We start from the raw sequence: 23,062 nt of genomic DNA, 5'->3' as shown, positions 1-23,062 counted from the left end.
CCCCCTTCTTCTCCCTCCCTCATAATCTCACAAACTTTATTGACCCCCTTCCCTTCTCAGCAGTTACCTAGTGCCCCCGAACGGTTCCCAAGAGCCAAGCGTTTCGGAGGTCATGAGAGCTAAGAGGGGGGTCCCCTGAGCCCCGTCCTGCCCCCCTCGCTGCCCACTTCCTCCACGGCTTCCCTGGTCTCCTATCCATCTCCGTGAGAACTGCGGGGATCGCTTCTCAGGTGGTGAGGCCGGTTGGGTGGGTTGGCTGGTTTAAGGTTACGAAGTTTGGCACTAACTTCCAGCCCCGTGCAGCTGCCTTCTTTAATTAATTAATTCCAATTTTTAAAAAACCATCTCAATTGGACCTCAGTTGCATGCCTCTGGGGCATATGTCACATCAATTACCGACAACAATTAAGCGTGCTGCCTAAAAGAATCTGTGAGCCTCTTTAAAGACACAAATACAATTGGGCCTAACTGCTTTTTCACTGCTGTAGACAGACCCAGAGGCAGAAGTCCCAAGGGAGGAATTGGACTGCAACATTGCTTAGAGGTAACAGGATGTGTGTCCCACCCTCTCACCCTCAACCCCAGGGTTCCTCTCTGCCTTTGCTTAGACATCCAGGAAGTTTAGCTATTGCAGGTGGAGTGGCGGCCTCATTTCTCTAGGATAGGACCAATGTCTCTCAAATTCAAAAGTCCACCACTCCATTGCCCTAACTGGCCATCTTGCATGGTTAAGGTTGAATCTCAGGCCCCCTAACAGTAGGATGGGTATTGAGTTGATCTGTCCTTTTTCCATCAGTGGACATGGTACATACAGGGTTAACCGATGTTTTCATCACAGTGTTTTTTGTTTTTGTTTTTGTTTTCTTTAAAAGATAACCGGTAAGGGGATCTTAACCCTTGACTTGGTGTTGTCAGCACCACGCTTTCCCAAGTGAGCCACGGGCTGGCCCTGTTTTTGTTTTCATTTTAATCAATATACAATGTAGTTGATTTTTGTGTTCCTTTACCAATTCCTCCTTTCCCCTCCTCCCTTTTCCCCCCTCCCCCATCAACATCATATCTGTTCACTTAACCAATTCAAGGAATAATTGTGATTGTTGTGTCTTTTTTTTCCTCCTGTTTGTTTGTATATATATTTATTTATTACACAGTGGTTTGAATTAGGTAAATGGTTGAAGATGTTTCTTGAGGACAGATATGATTTCTTAATGGTCCTTGATTCCCGTTTTGTGTTATACTTGGTAGATGCTTAGGGAAGGTTTATAGAAGGCTGAAGACAAGGGAGAAAAGAGTTTGTAGTGCAGTTACAAATATTTTTCCATGTGCACAGCAAGTAGGCAAAGATGAGACTGGCCCAAAACCCGTCTTGTTAACATGGTTCTCTCTACCTAACTGGAATTATAAAAACATTAGTAGACCAGGTAAACATGCCTTTCTTTATCTTTTAAACTCATTTATTTATTGCGTATGTGAGAGGACAGTAAATCATGTTTTCCTTTTATGTTTGCAGGAATCGGGGCTGTTCATTTGAGTCCATACTTTCAGAGGGCAGAGACCACATCTGTTCAGTTTGCTTTGTATGGTATCCAGCAAGGAGCTGCAGTATGTTATAGAGAAGTCCTGGACTTGGACCCTGGAGACCCAGGTTTTAGTTCTGGCCATGTGACTCTTAAAATCCAGGCCCCATTTTTATTTGCTATTAAAAAAAAAAATAGTAGAAGGCCTGGCCAGTTGCTCAGCTGGTTACAGTGCAGTATTATAACCCCAAGGGCAAGGTTTCGTTGAGATCCCCGTATCTGCCAGCTTCCCCCTGAAAAAGAAAAAAAAACAACGTGGGAAGGCCACTTTCTGTCCTTCTACATCTCAGGGTTGAGGGAAGGGTTAAATAAAGTAACACAGAAGAAAGATTTGTAGAAATTGTCAATGAATGTGGTTTTTTAAAATTTACAAAATGCATTTTTATGATAAAGACACCAGAGACATCAGAATTCAAATTCTGAGATGTTTCAAATAGAGAAACATGTACAAGAGATCAGAGCTGCAGGGTGGGGTCCCAGGCTGTGCTGCAGCGACCAGCTGTCAGGACAGGGGGCAGTATTAGGGTAGGAGCAAGCTACAGCTAAAACCAAACTTTAGACCAAAGTGACATTGGCTATCTTAATAGCCTCCTTATCTCTACAGCTGAACTTATATATCTGGCCTTTTAGTGTATACTCTTTTTTTCTTCTAGGCCATCCTGGCATTTATTTTAACTTTTCACTAGAATTCAAGTGGAACTGGTGGGAGGTGAGGGGACACAGAGTGAAGGTGCTCATGGCCCACGTACCTTTAAAAATAGACATTTACAAACACCTATGCATGCAAGCAGATACACATACAAGCCCTACAATCAAAAAGCCAAAATCAAGCTTTCTGAGCTGTCTCTGGCACAGTCACTTAGAGACACGAGAAAAAAAAGAGTAAAAAGGGGGGAATCCAGGACAACTTCATCCATGCTGAAAAAGGGACAGTTTCCTGTAGGAAAGGCTTAGGGATGAGAATCGGGTAGTAAATCTTAGGAAAGGAATACAGTTGCAGTGTAATTACAAGGGTACTTCAGAAAGTTTGTGGAAAAATAGAATTAAAAGATAATATGAATCTTTCCATGAACTTTTTGAAGACCTCTCATATGAACATAGTCAAGTCTCTAGAGCAGAAGTCTAGGTATCAGATCTATAGGACCTTAGGAACCATATAATGCCCTCTTTTTACAAAGCCTAAAAGGTGAAATGATTGAGCAAAGGTCAAGAACAAGATCCTAAAATGCCCTTACCAGGACTCAGGCTCCAAGTCTGGTACTGTGGGATAGGGTAAAATTAGTTAATGGGCAAGCAGGGAGCCACAACCACTGCCCCTACTGTAAGTACAGGAGGTAAGAATGATTATCCACTGGGGGTACATCCCTGGAAACTTAAGGAGCAAGGAAATGCAGTGAGCAGTGAGCTTGTATCAGGCCATCCAGCTCACCTTACAGGAACCAGATATCTCTACTGCTGTTTAAATTAAGTGTATTAAGGTTTTAAGAACTCTCAAAGTGAAATTTTTAATAAAAAATTTTAATTAAATAATGAGTTCTGCTGATTTCTTCCCACTGACTTAATGAAAAAGTTAGTGAAGAATTATCCAAAGCCAGGAAACCAGGAGAATAGAAGCTTGATCTTCCAATAAGGCCAGATATGGGTGCAAAATGTTCCCTGCAGTGAATACCAAGCTGCAGTGCCAGCAGCTGAACAGGGAGACACTGGAAATAGCCCTCTTCTTGAGATCTGTTGAGTGGCGCCATTGGTTAGCAGGTGGTAGGTAGGTGACGAGGAAGAGTTAAAAGAGAGCAGACAAACTAGAATCTCCAGAAAGGGACCTTGGGCTTGCTAGCATTGAGGCCCAAGTCCTTCCAAACACCAGTCACCAAAGCTTCAGATACATAGGGGCAAATCCCAGGCTTCTGGGGAGAGAACGAAGGGGGAAAAAGAAAATTAAAAGGAGATGCAGAAGGGCCGGCCCATGGCTCACTCGGGAGAGTGCGGTAACACCAAGGCCACAGGTTCGGATCCTATATAGGGATGGCCGGTTCGCTCACTGGCTGAGCGTGGTGCTGACAACACCAAGCCAAGGGTTAAGATCCCCTTACTGGTCATCTTCTTTAAAAAAAAGGAGATGCAGAAGTAGAACTGAATATTAGAATTATTCTCCATCATATGCCAAGGACACCTGTTTTCACTCCACAGGAATATGTGGCAGTTTCTCAGAGTGGGCCTGTCAAACCCGCTAAAAAATAAGCATACTGGGAGTCAGGGAACCTGGGTCCTGATCTGGCTCCATTGTTTACTGGGCTGGTTGACTTTAAACATTCCTTGGCCTGAAATTTCCTTCCTTAGGAATAATACCTGTCCTGTCTGCCTTGCAGGTTGTTGAAAGATCTGATGAGATAATAGACATAACCTCCCTGCAAAAACCATAAAGCACTCTTCACATGGAAGGTCATATTGTTACTATTCTAATTACTAGGAGCCCTTCAGAGAGTTGGCCTGTGGGTGAAGAGTCATAGACACTTGGAAGGTCACCTTGTTCTTCAGCCATCACACTGCACACCCCTCTTCCAAGCAGGATAGCTCTGACTGGCAGACGGTAGGGAATAAATCAAGCATCTAAGAAGGCAAAGCAAGACATTTCAGTCAGACATTCTGGGCTTAACAGCCCCCACAGATGCCAAGCTCTTTCTTACATTGAATCTAAGTCTCTTTTTATTACTTATGCTTATTTCCTCCTGTTTTGCCTGAAGATTTTCTCTCTACCTGTTGAAACATATCATTTTTAGTGTTTATCTCTAAAAACACTCACTATTGAATAGCATGACCCAAAGCTGCTAAAATTATGATGCCTGGAGTCTGGAGTCCAAGTACAGTAAAAAGCCAAGCATCTGTTTTTGGAAGGAGTCAAGGACAGAGTCAGCTCTTGGATCTGCATATTTTAAAAGTTTCAGTCTCTTCCCCAACCTTGTCCAGCCTCAGGTCATTTTACTCCCTGCAGGATTTTGGGGTGGTGTGGGGTGTACTATTTGGGAGAGAAGTAGCTGCATCTGTATTGAAAATGTTTATGTGCTATTGAAGTCGGCCTTACTGCAAGAACATTAGTTAAGAATGCTTTTAATAATGGAAGGAGTTCCAATTAAGATAAGATCTGAACAACTTAAGGGAAGTTTGGTTTACATTGATCATCGTGACCCTTAGAGTTGCTGCCTTGGGTCTTTTCTACCCTTGGCCTTCACATCTGAAAACATTTCCTCTCTGAGTACCCTCTGTGTACTTTCAATTATGGACACTCTCTCTTGGCTCTGAACTTAGATAAATACCACCTTGTTAGCTAATAGTACCATTAATTATATTAATGATTAATAGCTAATTAGTCATAATGCCTTAATACTTATGATGAAGGCTTCATTTCTTGCAGCAGCTCTATCACACATTCCCTTCCCTATTCCTGCCCCACAGGACACGCACGGCTCTAAATCTGCTTTGTTGACCACCCTAGCAATCTCTAAATTGCTCCGGTTTTTATTAGCCGTCACATTCACATGGCGAATGACCACTATTGCTTGTATGTTTTCTCTTTTATTTCAGTCCTGTCACTCACACTGCCCTCCATTAACATGGAGGTCAGCAATCAAGATTTTTCAACTTTATTCCACAATCCACAAAACCAAAGACTTTTTTTACTTCCAAATCTCACTTCGGCCCACTTTTCAATTTTCGCCCCCTTTCTTCGCTTTACCTTTCCCTAATCCTAACCCGCCCCCTATTTCGTGAAATCACACACCCCCTGCCCGCAGCTCCCTCCCATTCAAGCTTTTGGCTTCCTTTCAGCAACCACGCCCCCGACCCAAGGAGAGCGGCGCGCGTGCGCAACTCACCTCTTTACCTGGGCTCTCGGGAGTGGGCGGAGTGGGAGAGGGCGGGGGTGGAGCGGGGAGTCGCCGGTTATCTGTGCTGCAGAACGCTCACATTATGGCAGGAGGGAGAAAAGGTGCGCCAGGGCTGGCCCCAAGGACTGCGCATGCGCGCTGCGCACCCAGCGGCTGGGATGCCCGGGGGGGTGGGGGGGAGCCCGGCGGAGGGAGGTGTCGGGATCCCTGTTGGGAGGGGGGGCCGGCGAGGGAAGGCGCCGCGGGCACGCGCGCGGGCGCGCTCGCCGCCGCTCGCCTCCTTCCCTGCCCCCCTCTCGGAACACACATCCACACACGCACACCCCCTCCCCTGCTTCCCTCCCCGCGCGCCGCCCGCCCCGCCGGCCCCGCTCGCCCTCGCGCGCTCGGAAGGGAGTCGCGAGACGTCGGAGCGGCGGCCACGTAGCGCTGCGGCGGCGGCGGCGGCGGCCGAGGCCGGGTCTGAGGAGCGGCCCTGAGGACAGACGTTGGGCAGGGGGGAGGGGCCGGCCCGGCCGGCGGTTGTTACTCGAGCGCCGCGGCTACGGGCCCCCCACCGCAGGGTGGACCGCCGAGGCGGAGGCGGAGGCGGCCGGCCCTGGTGAGTAAGGGCCCCTTCCCCCACGCACTCGCCACCGTCGCGGCAGTGCCCCTGGCAGGAGCCCTTCCTCTCTGCCGTCTGCCGGGCGGGCCGGGCTCTGGGGGCCGGCGTAACCCTTCGCGAGGCAGCTGCGTGCACTAGGCCGGAGCAGCCCCCATCCGGCGGAGAGGCCCGGAGCGCTGCGCTCATCTGGCACCGAGCTTGGGCCGGGGGCGCCCCGCTCCTGCCCTTTCGCCCTCTCCCTCCCGGACCCAGGCTTGGCTGCAGTTTCGCAGGGAGTGCTCTTGCCCTGAGGCCCGAGGGGAGGCTGGGGTGGCATGGGTTAGCGGGCCGAGGGGAGGTTTGCACCGGTCCTTCGAGCGTGCTCTTGCCCTGCAGCTGGTGGTTTGCACCCACTGCCTCCCCCGCCCTGCGGTTGCGCCCAAACCTCCAACCCTCGGGAGTATTGTGCCGCCAGGAGATAAAATGCATCTGATGTTCACCCGCCACCAGCAGCCCCACACTCACCCCAGTGGGTAATGCAGACCGTTCTCCACCCCCACCTCCTCCACCCCTCCAATAAGACTCTGCTGAAGATCCTTAGAGCCACCAAAAGGTAGTGACACCCCCGTTACATCTCCACGTAACATGTTCATTGTCAGGGATGTATTCTGTAGAAATGATAAATGCCCCTGCCTCACCTGGAAGTCTGTTTTCAGGATTTAAGATCCCACATGCTCTTCTTTGAAGAAGTCGAGCTTTGATCACATCTAGTTGTGCATCCCTCCCCCACCACAGACACAGACACCTACACACACACATACACTCTGTCTCTCTCTCTCTCTCTCTCTCATACACTTCCTGATTGCCGAGCAGCCCCTGTCATCGAGGATCCATTGTCAGAAATGGCTTGTGCCAATCAAAGGAATGCTTTTGCCTTTGGAGAAGGCTTTCCACAACCTCGTTTACAGGATGTTCCCGCGTGAGTCTGTCTTTGATTGCTCCCGGATACTCCCCGTGTTCAAGCATCGTTATCACAGTGTTTCTCTTAAATGCATCTCCCCTCCATCCTCAGTAACACCCGAGTGATGTTTTTTCCCAGTTAATTAGATACATACGGTGTGTGGGAATTTCATCTGTTTTGTTGTAATGTTTAACATCTATCGTCAAGGCAAGGTATACAAATAAGGTAGTATTTGGGGAAGAATGTCTGTATTTATTCCCAGAGGATGGCCAGGCCCGTATTGTTCTGGGAATGGCAACTAGCACATGCTTTGTTGACAACATATGTACGCTTAGGGAAAGAAGAGCTGCTGTTGCTGGGATGTGTGTGTACGTGCTAAATACAGGTGATGTTCCCGAGTGGGGCTGTTTTGTGAGTGGCACAGCACTGATTGTCAGCGCTAGTAGGCAGCTTGGTTGTTTGTATCACAACTGTACACATGTATCAGATAGATACTACCTTTAGTGTAATTGTGTTTAAAATGTTCGCCACTAGTTTTAGTGATCCTAGAAATGTCGTTCAGTGGTTCCTAACCTTTCTTTGGGGTCATGGAATCCTTTAGGGCCCTCTTCTCAGTGAAATAGACATAATTTTGTATATAACTACAGTTGTCTTGACGCTGGTCCTGGAACCTCAAGTTAAAATCTATATTGTGCGAAAGCAAAAGGAACTTTAGTTTTGTGTTTTGTTTTTTTTTTTAGTTATTTTATCTGCCTCTGAGTAATAAACAGCAAAGTACCTTATGTATGTATGCTTGTGTTTTGTTCTTTGATAATGGTGGGTTAAGTATTTGTAAGATATTATTTCCTGTCTTTCTGTAAAAAGGAGATGTATGTGAGAGTCTTTCAGAAAAAAGTTAAAACTGGAGTCAAAATAGTTTGTTGAAATGTAACCAGTTGATAATATATGTTCCTGGCTCCATATTCTAAATGTAGCAAATTTCAACAGCAAAGTCCGTGATCTGTTTTATAATACCTGTACAGAATCTTTGTGTGTTGGTTGAAATTGATCTGATCTGTTAAAAGAAGGCTTTGTCATTCCCATAGTAGAGTACGTGCTCTGTGAAGAGGATTTTTTTTCAACTCTTTTAAATATGATTTCATCTTTATTAAGGGTGATGGTGCCATCAAAATCATCCACCTAAAAATTTTGTTATAATGGAAGGGTTTTAATTGTAGTTAGGGAATTCAGTCTGCACATTTAGAATCTAGAACTAGGGATGAACTTTGCACTATTCTATCAATAAGCAGGTGATAAATATCAGCTATTTTTGTTTAAATTACTCTGCCCCCATCTTTTGCCTTTTGATCATATTTCAATCAAGAGACATTTATTCCAGCTTGTGATAGTGTTATGATGAGCAGTGACATTAAATAAGCACAGTCCCCAGCTCTCTAGAAGCTTATAGTTCTGACAGTATTTTTCACATAAATAATCCTATGAGACCTTCATATTTTTTGCATTTTTGGGGTTCTGAAAGGATAAGGAATTCATGGTTTTAACCAGCACTTTGGAAGGCAAGGGAACCTTGGAATCTTGCATAGAACCTGTTCCACACACCTGAAGAATAGTATTTATTCTAATAAGTATGCAGTGTATCCTGTGAAGTTTGAAAGCATGCTGATGTTGCAAATATTGCATTTTTTATTATCTAATAAACATGCTTGAAGTGGCTTATATTATAGGTTATATTTTTTTGTTCATGTCACGCCTGAAGTTTTATATCGGAAACTATTTGCCTATTCTAAACCCTAACCATTTCACAGTTGCAAATGTGTTACTTTTCTTTGTCAATGTAGTATAGTGACAGACCATTAAAATCTGAGGGGACAGTGTTTTTGGTATAGTATTGCAGAACCTCTTCTAACCCAGTCACTTACTTAGTTAAACACCCACACCCCATAGAGCAGCTGATCATATAACACATGGCTGTGAGAACAGCATTCTCTTCCTCCCAAATTCAGAGCTTGGAAGCTGGAAAACAATTGCACGGCAGTGAAACACTTAAGGAATAGTGGTGCCAGCAGCTCACTCTCATTAATACAAACAGCTTGCTTTAGTTGCTTCAACACTCAACTTCGACACCCTTCCCTTAGGAGGTTTCAGATCAGCAGCTCCTACTCAAGGGAAACAGCAGCACCTACTTTCTGCAACTGTGGCCTCAAGATCTGATTCATGACACCCAGAGCTGTTTCCATTTCTGCTCTAAGTATGGGAAGTAATCTTGTAGTGTGGTAAGAAAGTACTTTTCAAGTGTGTGTGGGGAAAAAATTGATTAGTAATGCTACTAATGTGATTTTGTTTTTGAATATCTGAAGCCATCAAAGAAGTAAACTATAATGTGAACTGTTAAAAAAAGAAGTCACCCTTTTCTCAAGGGTTTTAGATAATTTTACCAAAAATGTAAATGTACTCTTGAGTTTTTATTTCCCTTGTTCTACAGTCAGTTGAGAGACAGCCAAAAAAAAAAGGTGAATTGTCTGGTATTTTGAGCCAAAACCTTTGAAAGTAGTTTTTCTAAAAGAGGTAACTGTATTTCCTTGTTGGGAACTCTTGGGTCTTGTGCTGTCATTTTAAGTATGATATTTTTCTCAGCTATTGTCATCATTCAGACAATTAGCACTTGAATATACTTTGGTAGAGGGGACCTTGTGTTGCTGGTAGTGACTTTAGCTGAAGAAGGATCAGGGAGACTCATTCTTTGGAGCCACGCAGAACTAGATTTAAATCCCAGCTCCACCATTTACTGGCTTTATGGCAGTGAGCAAGTCACCTTGACCTCTCTGGCCTCAGTTTCCTCATCAGCAGAATGGGATTTGTTAGGAGGATTAGAGATAATCTATGCAAACTCCTAGCATATGTTCATATTAGGAACTCAAAATAGTAGGATATGGGGCATGTTGGAGTAAAACTACAGATCGTTTTGGCTTATGACAAGATTTTAGAGGTCTGGCGCTGCGATCTGCATTCTTTCATTTGTGCAGATTTGGGATGAAAAAATTGCAAATATTTGACTTGGAGCATACCTAAGTCTTGCAGGTGCAATGTGTTTGTTGGAACTTTGATTTGTTGCCCTACAGCTGGCTGAACTTCATGGAGATGTTAAAACCTAGCTCCAAATTCTGCAGTGTTACCCACAGACTGTGCTTGTTTTAAGCCTATTCAGAGCTTATGTGATGAAAGCGGTGTTTTAGGACATTAACGTATCTCAATGAGTTCTGTGTCTAGAGTTGAATCACGTGCAAAGCCTTGTGTAAATTTTCATGTTTAATGCAAGCCATAAAGTACTTGGTAGAATCAGCGGAGACATCAGTTGCTTATTTTAGTTAATCTGTTTGTTTATATAGCAGTTAAGTTTGATTTTTAAAAAACAATTATGAACATGTTTTCTTATAGAATTCCCATTGCTCTTCTGAGGTTTTGATCATAAACTATTAGTAGGTTTGAGTGCCTTATGCATTTTTACTTTGGTGGAGGAAAGAAAAAAAAGTCAGGTTCCTTTACCTGTCAGATTTTATCAACTCTTTGGGCCGGCCTGTAGCTCACTTGGGAGAGTGCGGTGCTGATAACAACAAGGCCACGGGTTCGGATCCTATATAGGGATGGCCGGTTTGCACACTGGCTGAGCGTGGTGCTGACAACACCAAGCCAAGGGTTGAGATCCCCTTACTGGTCATCTTTAAAAAAAAAAAAAAAAAAAATTTTATCAACTCTTTGCTTTGCACGTATAGATTATGTACAGAACCCTGCCTTTTTTATTTTTTTGGCCAAAAAGGCAGTTTTATGGTAAAATATGACATTACTGTTTTCCTTTTTTTTTTTTTTTTTTTTTTAACATAGTTTGAGATTGATTGCTTTGGAAAGTAGATTCAATCAAGGCCATGTATACAGTTTTATTCAGTACATACAGCTTTTAAAATAGGATTTCTTGGGTTACTATAGAATTAAGTTATTCTGTTATTTTTGCAGGATAGCATTGTGTTAAGTCTGTGAGCCCACAAGAGTTACCTAGAGACTTTTTGAATAAGGTAGACACATCAGTAATGCATTAGGATTTTCCTCAAGGAAATCTGGTAATCCTTATTTTCTTCTATTATTGTGCTACCTACGGGCTTGCCCGTCAGTGAAATCAGTCACTAGTATTGGATTGCTGATAAAAAGAGATTGGCGAATAATGGTCTTTGACTTACCTTAGATTTTACAGTACATTTCAAAAAACTTAATCTTGGCCGGTATGTAGAATGGTAACAGTACTTAACGCTGTGTGAACCCAGAATGACTAAACAAACAAAATTTAGGTGATTGAATTACATATTATTTTCTCAACTGTAATGCATTTTGCTAAGTAAGCTTTTGCTTTGTGGGGAGGGGTGCTATTTTTTTTTATTACTATTATTTTTGCTGGTTCAGTAAAGCCAAATGGCCTAACAGATAGCTGATTGCTTTTGTCAGTTCCTTGATAAACCAGTGAGTGTGTGGTGAGAAGGGATGGTTGGGAAAGAACAAAAATGGTAAAGAATGGCTCCATAGCCTGATTTCTTGGTCTTTATTGTGTGTGTGACATCAGAGGGTTATGACTCGTAGCTGGGTTAAACAAAGGTAGAGTGTTGTGTGATTCCTTTTGTTTTTAATGCTGATGCATAATATAGTCTTTAATGTGTTTATGCTTTTCAGCTTTGGAATTTTTATTCTGTTTGGGGGATTCAGTGGAACATAACTTCTTTCTTATACTGTCTGACCTACAAAATGAGAATACTTATAACTAGACTCTTATGAATTGTTTTCACCCTTTTGGATGTATCCTTTAAATATATTTAAAGCAGTATCAGTGGTCTGTGAACATTGAAACACATGGCAAAGTTGGTTTTTTTGATTTGTTTTATTTACATTTTGGTCTCAATTTTATGGATAAATCTGTTATATGTTCTCCTTTAAAAACTGTGACCAGGGTGGTCAGGTACTTTTCCTATATTAGTATGATGTAGAGCTATAGTTTGAAATTACCTTGCCTGAAAGTTCCTCATGGCAGGAAGCCCTACATTTTTCTTTTTGACATACAAATTCATTTGAATTGAAATTAACTCAGCAAAAGTTTGGAAACAACCTAAATGTCCATTGGTATAGAAATCAGTATATAAATCAGTATATATTCATACAATAGAATAAATATTATATAGCTGCAAAAAGGAATAAGGAAACTATATTTTGCTGTGGAAAAATCTCTAAGCTATAATGTTAACGAAAAAAGGCACAAAATAGTGTGTAGAATGTGCTATTTGTATTGTGGGACAGTGAATATATTTGGGGATTTTCCTGTATATCATAATTCTAAAAAACTATTAATTAGTTTCCTAAGAAATTTTTAATTAGTTTCATAAGAAACTAATAATATCGGTTGTCTGTTGGGGGGTGAGTTGGATGACTAAGGTACCTGGATTGGAGGTAGATGATTCACTGTATACTTTTTTTAAAAACTAGAATTTTAATTGAAGTAGACCGTTACACATCAAAAAGTAGAGAGGATGACCAGTAAGCTCAGTTGGTTAAAGATTCAGATCCCCATACTGACCAGCGACAAGAAAAAGGAAAAAAAAAGAAAAGGAAAGAAAAGTAGAGAAATCATAGGGGTACAGTTTGATGAATTATCTCTGTATAATCAGCATGTAGAACAAGAAACAGGTTATTAACATCTGAGAAGCCTCTGTGTCCTTTCTCAGTTACTGCTCTCCCAAATGTTTTTACTCTCCTGAGTTGTATCATTATAGAATAGTTTTGCCTGTTTTTGGAACTTTATTTAAGTGGAATACAGTATGTACTTGTTTGTGTCTGGCTTCTTTAGCTCAAAATTATGTTTATGAGATTCATCCATATTGTATGTAACAATAATTAGTTTTCTCATATAAACAACCAATATTATTAATTTCTTAGGAAACTAATAATATTTCATTGTATGGATATATTATAATTTATCTGTTCAACTATCGATGGAAGTTTGGTTGTTTCTGGGTTTTGGCTATTATGTATAATGCTGCTCTGTTACCTATGTATTCTTTTATACTTAAAATTTTGACACATGTGAATGTATACCTATTAATTTTTTTAAAAATTTAAAATATACCCCCCAAGTGATCCATAGGAAAATTGTAAAATCCTATTTTAAATTAAAAATTGGAATATTTACTGGGGTAAAATAATTTCAAACCATTTTTTTAGGACATTCTCAAAGACCTACCTTGGATTTTCACAATGTTAAGAGAATTTCTGAGTCAACCTAAGAACAAACCCAGTATTCTTTTATCCTTAAATAAAGAGGGGTTAAGTAATGACGGAAAATGTCTTTAAAATAGCAACATCTGAAAGATTTTTTTTGTAAATGCCAAATATTTATTTTACTGTCTCATTTCATAATACTGAAACCACAATCCTCCCTGAATTGTTAATTGCTAAAAATATTTTTATTTAGTATAATTTTTATAACTGCCATATGTTTAAACTTTTTGGAACCCCAAAGTTCTAAACAAATAACAACATGAAAATCTGACTTAAAATAAATATAGTTAACCTTGTTTTGAATATTTTAGAATTTGGTACACCAGTTAGTTGATGGAATTTAATTGTATGTAGCTGTGGTCTTTAATAACTGCTGAGGCATCATCATTTTTATTAAAAACTGTATTTGATCAAATTTTTTGATTAACTGCAGTAATGTCATCCCCCCACCTTTTTTTTTTTGCCCAAACATGGAAATAATGATTAAAGTATAAATCTGTAAAGCAGTGATTTTTAGCCATGGATGATTTTGCCTCCAGAGGACATTTGGCAATGTCTGGAGATGTTTTTTGATTGTCACGACTAGGGATGGGAAAGTGCTACTGGCATCTAGGGGGTAGAGGCCAGAGATACTGCTAAACATCCTATAGTGCACGGGACAGCCCCACCACAAAAAATTTTCTAGTCTTAAATGTCCACAATGCTGAGGTGAGAAACTGCTGTAAAGCAACTAGTGACTAAGCCAGTGCTACTGGCAGGTAACAATTTTAGCATTAATTTTGTTAGATTTAGTACATGAAACTTAATTAACTTATCTAGTTTAGAGAAGAAAGAAGCCAGGTAACTTTCTAAGTAGGAATAGGATTTTATTTTATTTTATTTTTTTAAAAGATGACCGGTAAGGGGATCTGAACCCTTGCCTTGGTGTTGTCAGCACCACGCTGTCCCAAGTGAGCTAACCGGCCATCCCTATATAGGGATCCGAACCCGTGGCCTTGGTGTTATCGGCACCGCACTCTCCCAAGTGAGCCATGGGCCAGCCCTAGAAATAGGATTTTAAATATGAAGACTTTAGTGTAAGTTTTAGTAGATGAGTTATCTTTTTTTAAAATAGTTTATTTATAGTCTTCTAGTGGGTAAAGCCAAATTATCTTGGAATATAACTTTTATCTAAATGGTTATTCACAAACAGAAAAAGTCTATATTATACAGCAAAGACTTAGGGGTATAATTTTTTAAAGCAGATCAATCTTTATTCTTGTGATCCTAATGTGTATCTTGCTCTGGTCTAAAAGGAAATATTTGGTTGTTTGACATAAAATGTATTTTAATCTTGTATAATATGGTAAGTTAAAAAATACTGCTAAAAACCAAAAATATTGCTAAGTGAGAAAATGTTAAATTTTGGAAAATACATGCATAGTGGAAAGAAATGATCTAATTTCAAATGGTTGATTTCTTTCTGTCAAACTGTGGTAAAGAAATAAACACTTCTATATCTATTCTAGCTTGTCAGATATTATAACAAATATCCAAAAAGTAGTTCTACCTTCCAGTCTCTCCTCAATCCTTTTGTCACTTCGAATGGAAAGTTAGATATTTTTTATTTCTTTAAGATGACTTATGCCTCTAAGGCCAGATGGTGCACTGAATACTAAAAGACATGTCCACAGAAGCCAACTGTTGCGGGGTTGGACTATTCTAAATCTAGAAGAGTTATTTATTTAATTCCCTCCAGCAGTATTTCTCAAACTTTTTGACCAGGATCCATGGTAAAAAGCAGTGCATGCATGCTCACACATACTCACATTTATACCCACACCCACAACTGAGACAAAAACTTCATGAAACAGTGTTTATCCTTACTGTGAGGCAGTCTGTTACTTTTTATTCTTTTTGGGGGGAGGGGGGGCTGGCCAGTATGGGGATCCAAACCCTTGACCTTGGTGTTAAAAGGTTGCATTCTAACCACTTGAGCTAACCAGTCAGCCCAGTTTTTATTCTTCATTCAGTTCTATTTCATTTAGAAAAATCGGGTTGGGACAGGCAGTTTGAAAAACCACTGCACTATATGGTGCTTAGCAAAAAGTATTTTCTTGAAGTAGGTGCTAAAACAAATGTTCACTGTATTAAAGAGGTGGAGGGGAGTGATAAAATTAAAATCAACACTTAGAGGTATGGATTTGAAGCAGAATGCTAAGAAATGTGGCATGGCATGAAGGAAATCATTATATTTATGACCTTTCTGATTCCATATAGAGGGGTAGTTAAAAGACCTGGAAATCTGGAAGGGGTTACGGTTGGATAACATTTTGCCTAGCATTTAAAGCTATGGTCTAAGAGGTAGTATACCTACTTTTGTTTAACACACACACACATACTGTTTACCTGTTTATAATGTTAAGGAGATCTGAGAAGATTAATGAATATGTGGAAAGAGACTTTTAAAACTCTATAGTAAGGGCCGGCCCGTGGCTCACTTGGTAGAGTGTGGTGCTGATAACACCCAGGCTGCAGGTTTGGATCCCTATATAGGGGTGGCCGGTTGGCTCACTTTGGAGAGCGTGGTGCTGACAACACCAAGTCAAGGGTTAAAATCCCCTTATCAGTCATCTTTAAAAAAAAATGATAAATAAATAAATAAATAAAACTCTATAGTATAACCTTTGACACAGAGCCTGGTTTCAACAGTAATTTACGTGTGTAGAGTGGTTACAGAATAAAAATGAACTTAGTAGTGAACGTTTACCTCTGTGTGAAAATCAGACTCGACCTGGACTGTATTTCAGAGACAGCTCTATTAGAAAAACAACAATCAGAGTCTAGTCCTCCAGAGTATAAAACTTAAAAGTTACTTGGTTGGAGTTGTCTTTATTTCTATACCCAAAGTTATATACTATGTATATGTATATATTTATCTAACAAACTTTTACGCAGCATTTATCATTTAATCTTACAACCCTTTGAGGTAGGTATTATTATTATCCCCATTTTACCAACAGGAAAATTGAGACAAAGGATGGTTATGTTAATTTGCCAAGTTGAATGTGTTCTTTTCTTGACATTGAGATTATTAAAGAAAAGACCCATTAAACTTTTATTTTACTGATTGAAAAATTGATTTAAAAAAAGAATTAAAGACCCATAGATGTTTCTGGTTTATAGAGACCAGAGACTGAGTAAATAATTTGTTTTAATTTTTAAATTAATGTACAGTGAAATTGACTTTTTAGTGTGCATACAATTGTGTGAATATATGTGTAGATTTGTGTAACCACCACCACAATCAGGATATAGAACAGTTCCATCACCCCAAAAAACTCCCTCTTGCTATCCCTTTGCATTTATACCCTTCCCTCATTCTTCACCCTGGGCAAGCATTGATCTGTTATCTATCACTATAGTTTTGTCTTTTGGAGAATGTTATATAAATGGGATCATACAATAGGTAACCTTTAGAGACTGGCTGCAGTTAGTACTGACAACCTAGAGTCTTTTAGCTGATGTCTGACATTTTTATAATTTATTAGTTTTCTAGGGTTATAATTTTCAGTAAGTTTAATAATAAATATTTTGCCATTTTCTATGTCAAGAACAGGGGCTCACTTTTTTAAAAAATTACTTCGGTACTCGTCCTTACTGTCTTATTTGGGTGTGAAACAAATCATTTCTATATAGCATTAAAAAAAAGAATAGCTTTATTATTTTTCTAAAGAAATTATGCATGCTTATTTTAAAACTAAGGCTTACAGAAAACTATGAAGAAAAAATAAAAGTATCCCCTTTCCCACCTTTACTTCTATTGTGAGATACCTCTTAATATGAGTGCATATATACATACACGTATGTGCATGGGTTTGCATAATGAGATTGCGTGATCCCATTCTCACTTGTTCTTTAATCTTTTTTTCCATGTGGACATATTTCTATGTCAGTTAATATAAATCTGTATCATAATTTGTATGGCTATGTAGTATGCCTGTGTTGTATGTACCATTATTTATGTTTCAAGTGTTTTGTTAAAATAAATAATGCTACAATGAGTGCCTTTATACACACATCTTTTTGTACTTGTGGAATTCTGTGTGGCTGGGTCCAAAAATATGCACACTTCACAGTTAGGAAAATCATGCTGACCTGCTCTAAGGAAGGTTATTCCATATTACTAGTGTTATGAGCTGTAGTCCGCCATGCCAGCTAATGTCAGAAGTCAGTCAGGTTATCTTGGCATTAGCCAGTTTGGGATTTATGCCATAAAACATATTTACACGTGTTTGTACTTGGATTCTAGTGAAAAAGCCAAGTCCATTTGCTAATTAATAGTCTTTACCAAGTAAACCTGAGAATGTTTGAAAACATCAAAGCTTAACAAAAGTTAAAAAAATTTTCACTTTTGAGAAGAATAAACTGATAAAGCAGCCCAGTTTTTTAATTCAAAGAAAGTCTTTTAATTAGAGTGATTATAACTCAGTTAACCCAATTTATACTATTGCAATATGTTCTTTAATTTTTTTTTTTTTTAATTTTGGAATCATTTTAGATTTACAGAAAAGTTGCAAGGAGAGTACCTGTATACTCCTCACCCAGTTTCCCTATTGATAAAGTCTTATGTAACTGTTTCTCAAAACTGAGAAACCAACATTGGTATACTACCAGTAACTAAACTTAAGATTTAATTCAGATTTCACTAGTTTTTCAACCAATATTCTTTTTCTATTTGGAAATATCTTAAATCAAGCTTTTAAACTCTTAAGCTTAAATATCTGTTCATAGATTAATTTTAGTCATAACATACACTGTACATATGTATGTACTATGTATAATGTGTGTGGATCTCTGCATTTGTTTAAACAAATGCCAAGTTATTTTTGACATTAGTACCTTTGAAAGTTATCTTTTTTTTTTTTTTAAAGATGACCGGTAAGGGGATCTTAACCCTTGACTTGGTGTTGTCAGCATCACGCTCACCCAGTGAGCCAACCGGCCATCCCTATATGGGATCCGAAACCGTGGCCTTGGTGTTATCAGCACCACACTCTCCCAAGTGAGCCACAGGCTGGCCCTGAAAGTTATCTTTTGACATTCACAGACAGTTCTGCTCAAGGCCATTTTAAGGTAGGGCTGAAGAGCTTTCCTCCTGCCCATCTTGCATTCCATGTAGAAACATGAGTTATAACATCTATGAGTAGTTCTTGCACAGTGGCACCCTTTTTAGTACAGTTACTAGCTACTGTCTCCAGGAGCAAATGGAAAATAGCCAACTTTTACTTATTAGAAAATTGAGTTACCTGTTAATTTTTTTTTTTTTTTTCTTCTTAAAAGATGACCGGTAAGGGGATCTTAATCCTTGACTTGGTGTTGTCAGCACCACACTCACCCAGTGAGCTAACCAGCCATCCCTATATGGGATCCGAACCCGTGGCCTTGGTGTTATCAGCACCACACTCTCCCGAGTGAGCCACACACTCTCCCGAGTGAGCCACGGGCCGGCCCGAGTTACCTGTTAATTGAGAGTGGTAGTAAAGAGCCTCTTGTGTAGGATGGTTTCACTGTCAGTCTTGCTCTGATAGAATTTAAGTCTTTAGTGATACGGTACTACTTGCATGTCTTTTACTTGGATATCATTGTAGATAGGGTACTACTTGTGTATCTTTCACTCCATACTTGCTAACACAAAGAATCCCTCCTGAGGCAAGCCTTGACATCCAAACTCACTATCTTAATTTACAACATTACTTGAAATGGTTTGGTTTATGGCAGAGGAGGAAGGAATTGACAATATCAAGTAGATAAAGATTTTTAAAAATCACTTTTCCTCGCAGCTTAAATGGAACTCTTAAGTATTCCTTTCATTAGCATACAACATTTTTTAAAAAGAAAAAATCCTCTTAAACATTCTAGGAAACAAAAATGCATAGAGAAAAATTTTAAAAATCAAATAAATAAAAATGTGTAGTGATAACTCGGCAGTCCCATGAGAAAACACACTAAACTTGAAATACATCTTCCTTTTGCAGAGGCAAAGAGGAGGGAAGAAGTACAGCATTTGTCATGTATGTCAGTTAAACTAATGAACTAAGTAAAGTCCTGAATTTGTATGTCTTGTGAGTGCTTATGTGCAGAGCATTGCATTAGGTGTCACGGGGAAGCGTAAATTTCTTTTTTTCTCAGTTGGTTAGAGCACAGCCTCATAACACCACGGTCAAGGGTTTGGATCCCCTTACTGGCCAGCCGCCAAAAAAAAGAAAAATTCTTTTTTTCTCTCAAAGAACTTGTAGTGGGGGATATAAGATTTATAGTAAACTAACTACAATTCAGGATAATGTATGTTAGGTGAGTAGCTCTATGTTATAGAAATTGAGGAGGAGGAGAAATCCTTTTTGACTAGGTAGTCAAGAAGAGCTTCAAGGAAAAGGTGTGTTTCAGCTAGGTCTTGAAAGGGGGCTAGGATTTTTTTATTATAGTGGTAGGGGGTGGGCGGAGGTATTCTAGGTAGAAGGAAAGAATGACAAAATTTTTGAGTTAGAAAAAGTCAAGGTGCATTTGAGAAATAGCATGAGGATGTTAGGTGGGAGAAGACTTTGGGTGCTAAGATTGGAAAAGTCAATTGGGTTCAGTGGTGGAGGCTTTTAAATGTTTTGCTAAGGAATTAGACTTTATTCTAAGGTTCTAGAAACTAAAGAAGGTTTTGTAGCTAGGGAATGATCCAAATTCTTCAGGAAAATTTACTTTAGAAGATTTGTGTGTAGGGTGGTTTGAAAGAGGGAGGCAAAAAAACTATTATAATAGTCTGGGTATGAGGTGAGTAGGGCCTGAACAGGGCATTATGTTAGCAATTGGAACAGGGAGGACCAGGCGATTTTAAGAAATAGAATTCATTGGTTCATTAGATATTGGTGTAAAGGAAAGAGAGCAGCAAAAATGAACCTGAGGTTTGGAGCTTCAGTCAGAGACTGTGGCTGCTTCATTTGGATCTTCCGTAGACTAGACCATAAAATAAGAACTTAAAAGCATCTTTGAATAGAGGAAAAGTATGTGGCATTCTTGTTTTAGAAACAATAAAATGTGCAGTTTAAAATTGAGGATTCATGACATTTGTTGACTCAGAATGGAAGGAACAAACCAGGGAAGGGAAAAGTTGGGTTTTCGTTTAATAGTGAGAACTGTAATAATGGGCTGTGCTTACCTCTGATTTTTATACGGAGTGAAATTACTTCAGACCATTGTACTCTTGGTAATAATAATACCACCACAACACTGACTGAATAAGAGAATCCTGGTTGGGGCTGGCCGGTAAGCTCAGGCGGTTAGAGCGTGGTGGTGTAACATCAAAATCAAGGGCTCAGATCACATACTGGCCAGCCACCAAAAAAAAGCGGGGAGAATCCTGGTTACCTCACAGTAGTACAGCAAATTTAGAAAACGGTCTGAAATGGTCTTCTGCTCACCCTTAAGTGTCTCTATATAAACATACTTTGTTTGGATAATGGTCTCTTAGTTAGACCTGTAGATACAAAGTGGCAGAACATGCCGTATAGTATATCACCTGGAAAACCCACATAAAGCAGCTTTAATGCCAGCTCCTGGTAAAATATTGGCTATGCGTTTGGACAATGTAGACCTAAAACTGCCTTTAGCCAAATCTACATTGTAAGTTCCACATGAAGACAAAAGATGTTTTGGGTTCAGTTTTATTATTCTGTCCTTTTTTATTTTTGCGGCTGGCCAGAATGGGGATCTGTAATTGTGACCTTGGTACTTATTCTGTCATTGAAAAATTAAAAGCTAATTAGTGGCTGGGATATAGTAGTGGCTACTGTCTAGACGGTTGGGTTCTAATCCTGAGTGATAATCCTACTGGGCAAGTTGTTTTACTTCTAACATGTTGAATTTTTCTTTTATACCTTCAATCATTATGTTAGCATATTTGGGATTAAAGTTTTACTAAATCGGAAATATACCATATTGCTTATATTATAGTTTTTAGAGATATGGAATATAAGTGGTATAAAGAGATAATTAAATATAGTCATAATATGGAGGGATTTTCACACTTGTGATTTACTTCCTCTGTAATCCCTAGGTCATATCAAAAAGTTACTTTACGTTTCATTGTAGTTATAAATATTTTTTTCTCCATTTTCGTCAGGTTATAGTGTCTTATATATTTCTAAATTGTGATGTTATTTTTGGTCTTTCAAAGGAGGTAATATTGCTTCTGAAAAAAACCTTTTTATGTTATAGAAATTCTCAAATATAGAAAAGTATAATGAACCTGATACACCCATCTCACAGGTTCAATAATTATCAATACATGAGACCAGTCTTTTTTATATATATATACCCATGCCCACTGCACTTCCCTACCTACATCCCCCCCCCATTTTGAAGCAATTTGAGACAACTCCCTCTCCCTCTCCCCTTCCCCCTCTCTGCAGGTTTTTTTGTTGAAGAATTTGAGTCATTTGTTGTATACTTTCCCATACTCTGAATTTTGCTGATTTCATCCATGCGGTGCCATTTAACATGTTCCTCAATCCCTTTTATTTCCTGTAAATTAGTTTTTAGATCTTCGGGCTTGATCAGACTAAGGTTTGACTTTTCTTCCAGGCATGGGGCAAGATTATTTAATAGGTGGTGGTGTATAATTCTATCAGGAGGCATAGTGTTTCTTTTTGGTATTGTTATCAGCCATTGATAATCTTTGCCTAGATATATTCATTCATTAGGAATTACAAAATAATATCTAGTTCTATAATTTCTCTTCAATTATTAGCTGGAATACTTCTATGAAATTGCCTCTCAACTATTTAGTTTCTTTCCTTAGTGCATAGATGTGATAGGAATGGCAGACTAAATGCTTGATTCTTGACCTTTATTTACCAGTTTTCAGAAGAATGTGTTGGTTCTGTTAACATCCTCTAAAGGTGACCAGTGGATTTAATTTAAGCATGTTTGAGGTGTTTCAATTCACTATTCTCATTAATATTTGTTGGTACTCAATTGTCTTGTCTTTGTCCACTAGGAACTTAGGCTGGTTCATGACACAATCCTGGTGATCTTTGATAGCTTCCTTGCTTTCCATTGTGACAAGATATTCCAGACTCATCTTTTCTGGCCCTGTTTCCTTTTAGTGGAAAATACATAGAAACCACAACATGCTCTCAGTACTGAGCTAGGTACAAGGTAGAATATTGAAGTAGTATTTGTGTGTGTGTGTGTGTGTGTGTGTGTCCGGCCGCACCACGCTCAGCCAGTGAGCGCACCGGCCATCCCTATATAGGATCCGAAAATACATAGAAACCACAACATGCTCTCAGTACTGAGCTAGGTACAAGGTAGAATATTGAAGTAGTGTGTGTGTGTGTGTGTGTGTGTGTGTGTGTGTGTGTGTGTGTGTGTGTGTGTGTGTGTGTGTGTGTGTGTGTGTGTGTGTGTGTGTGTGTGTGTGTGTGTGTGTGTGTGTGTGTGTGTCCGGCCGCACCACGCTCAGCCAGTGAGCGCACCGGCCATCCCTATATAGGATCCGAAAATACATAGAAACCACAACATGCTCTCAGTACTGAGCTAGGTACAAGGTAGAATATTGAAGTAGTATGTGTGTGTGTGTGTGTGTGTGTGTGTGTGTGTGTGTGTCCGGCCGCACCACGCTCAGCCAGTGAGCGCACCGGCCATCCCTATATAGGATCCGAACCTGCGGCGGGAAAGCGCTGCTGCGCCCCCAGCGTTGCACTCTCCCGAGTGCGCCACG

The 23,062-nt window shown here is 39.8% G+C and overlaps 1 long non-coding RNA gene across 1 annotated transcript; it reads right to left on the bottom strand.

Annotated features, from left to right (window-relative positions):
• Window positions 1–1,469: 1,469 nt before the first annotated feature.
• Window positions 1,470–5,565, bottom strand: LOC134389346 (uncharacterized). Its single transcript, XR_010024698.1, has 3 exons — window positions 5,447–5,565; window positions 4,101–4,184; window positions 1,470–1,810 (listed from the first exon to the last, which is right to left on the bottom strand). It is a non-coding gene; the product is annotated as an uncharacterized LOC134389346 (long non-coding RNA).
• Between the last annotated feature and the right edge of the window lie 17,497 nt (window positions 5,566–23,062).

Source organism: Cynocephalus volans, chromosome 10, assembly GCF_027409185.1.
Source record: "Cynocephalus volans isolate mCynVol1 chromosome 10, mCynVol1.pri, whole genome shotgun sequence".
NCBI lineage: Eukaryota > Metazoa > Chordata > Mammalia > Dermoptera > Cynocephalidae > Cynocephalus > Cynocephalus volans.
This window is presented reverse-complemented; position numbering and strand designations above follow the sequence as displayed.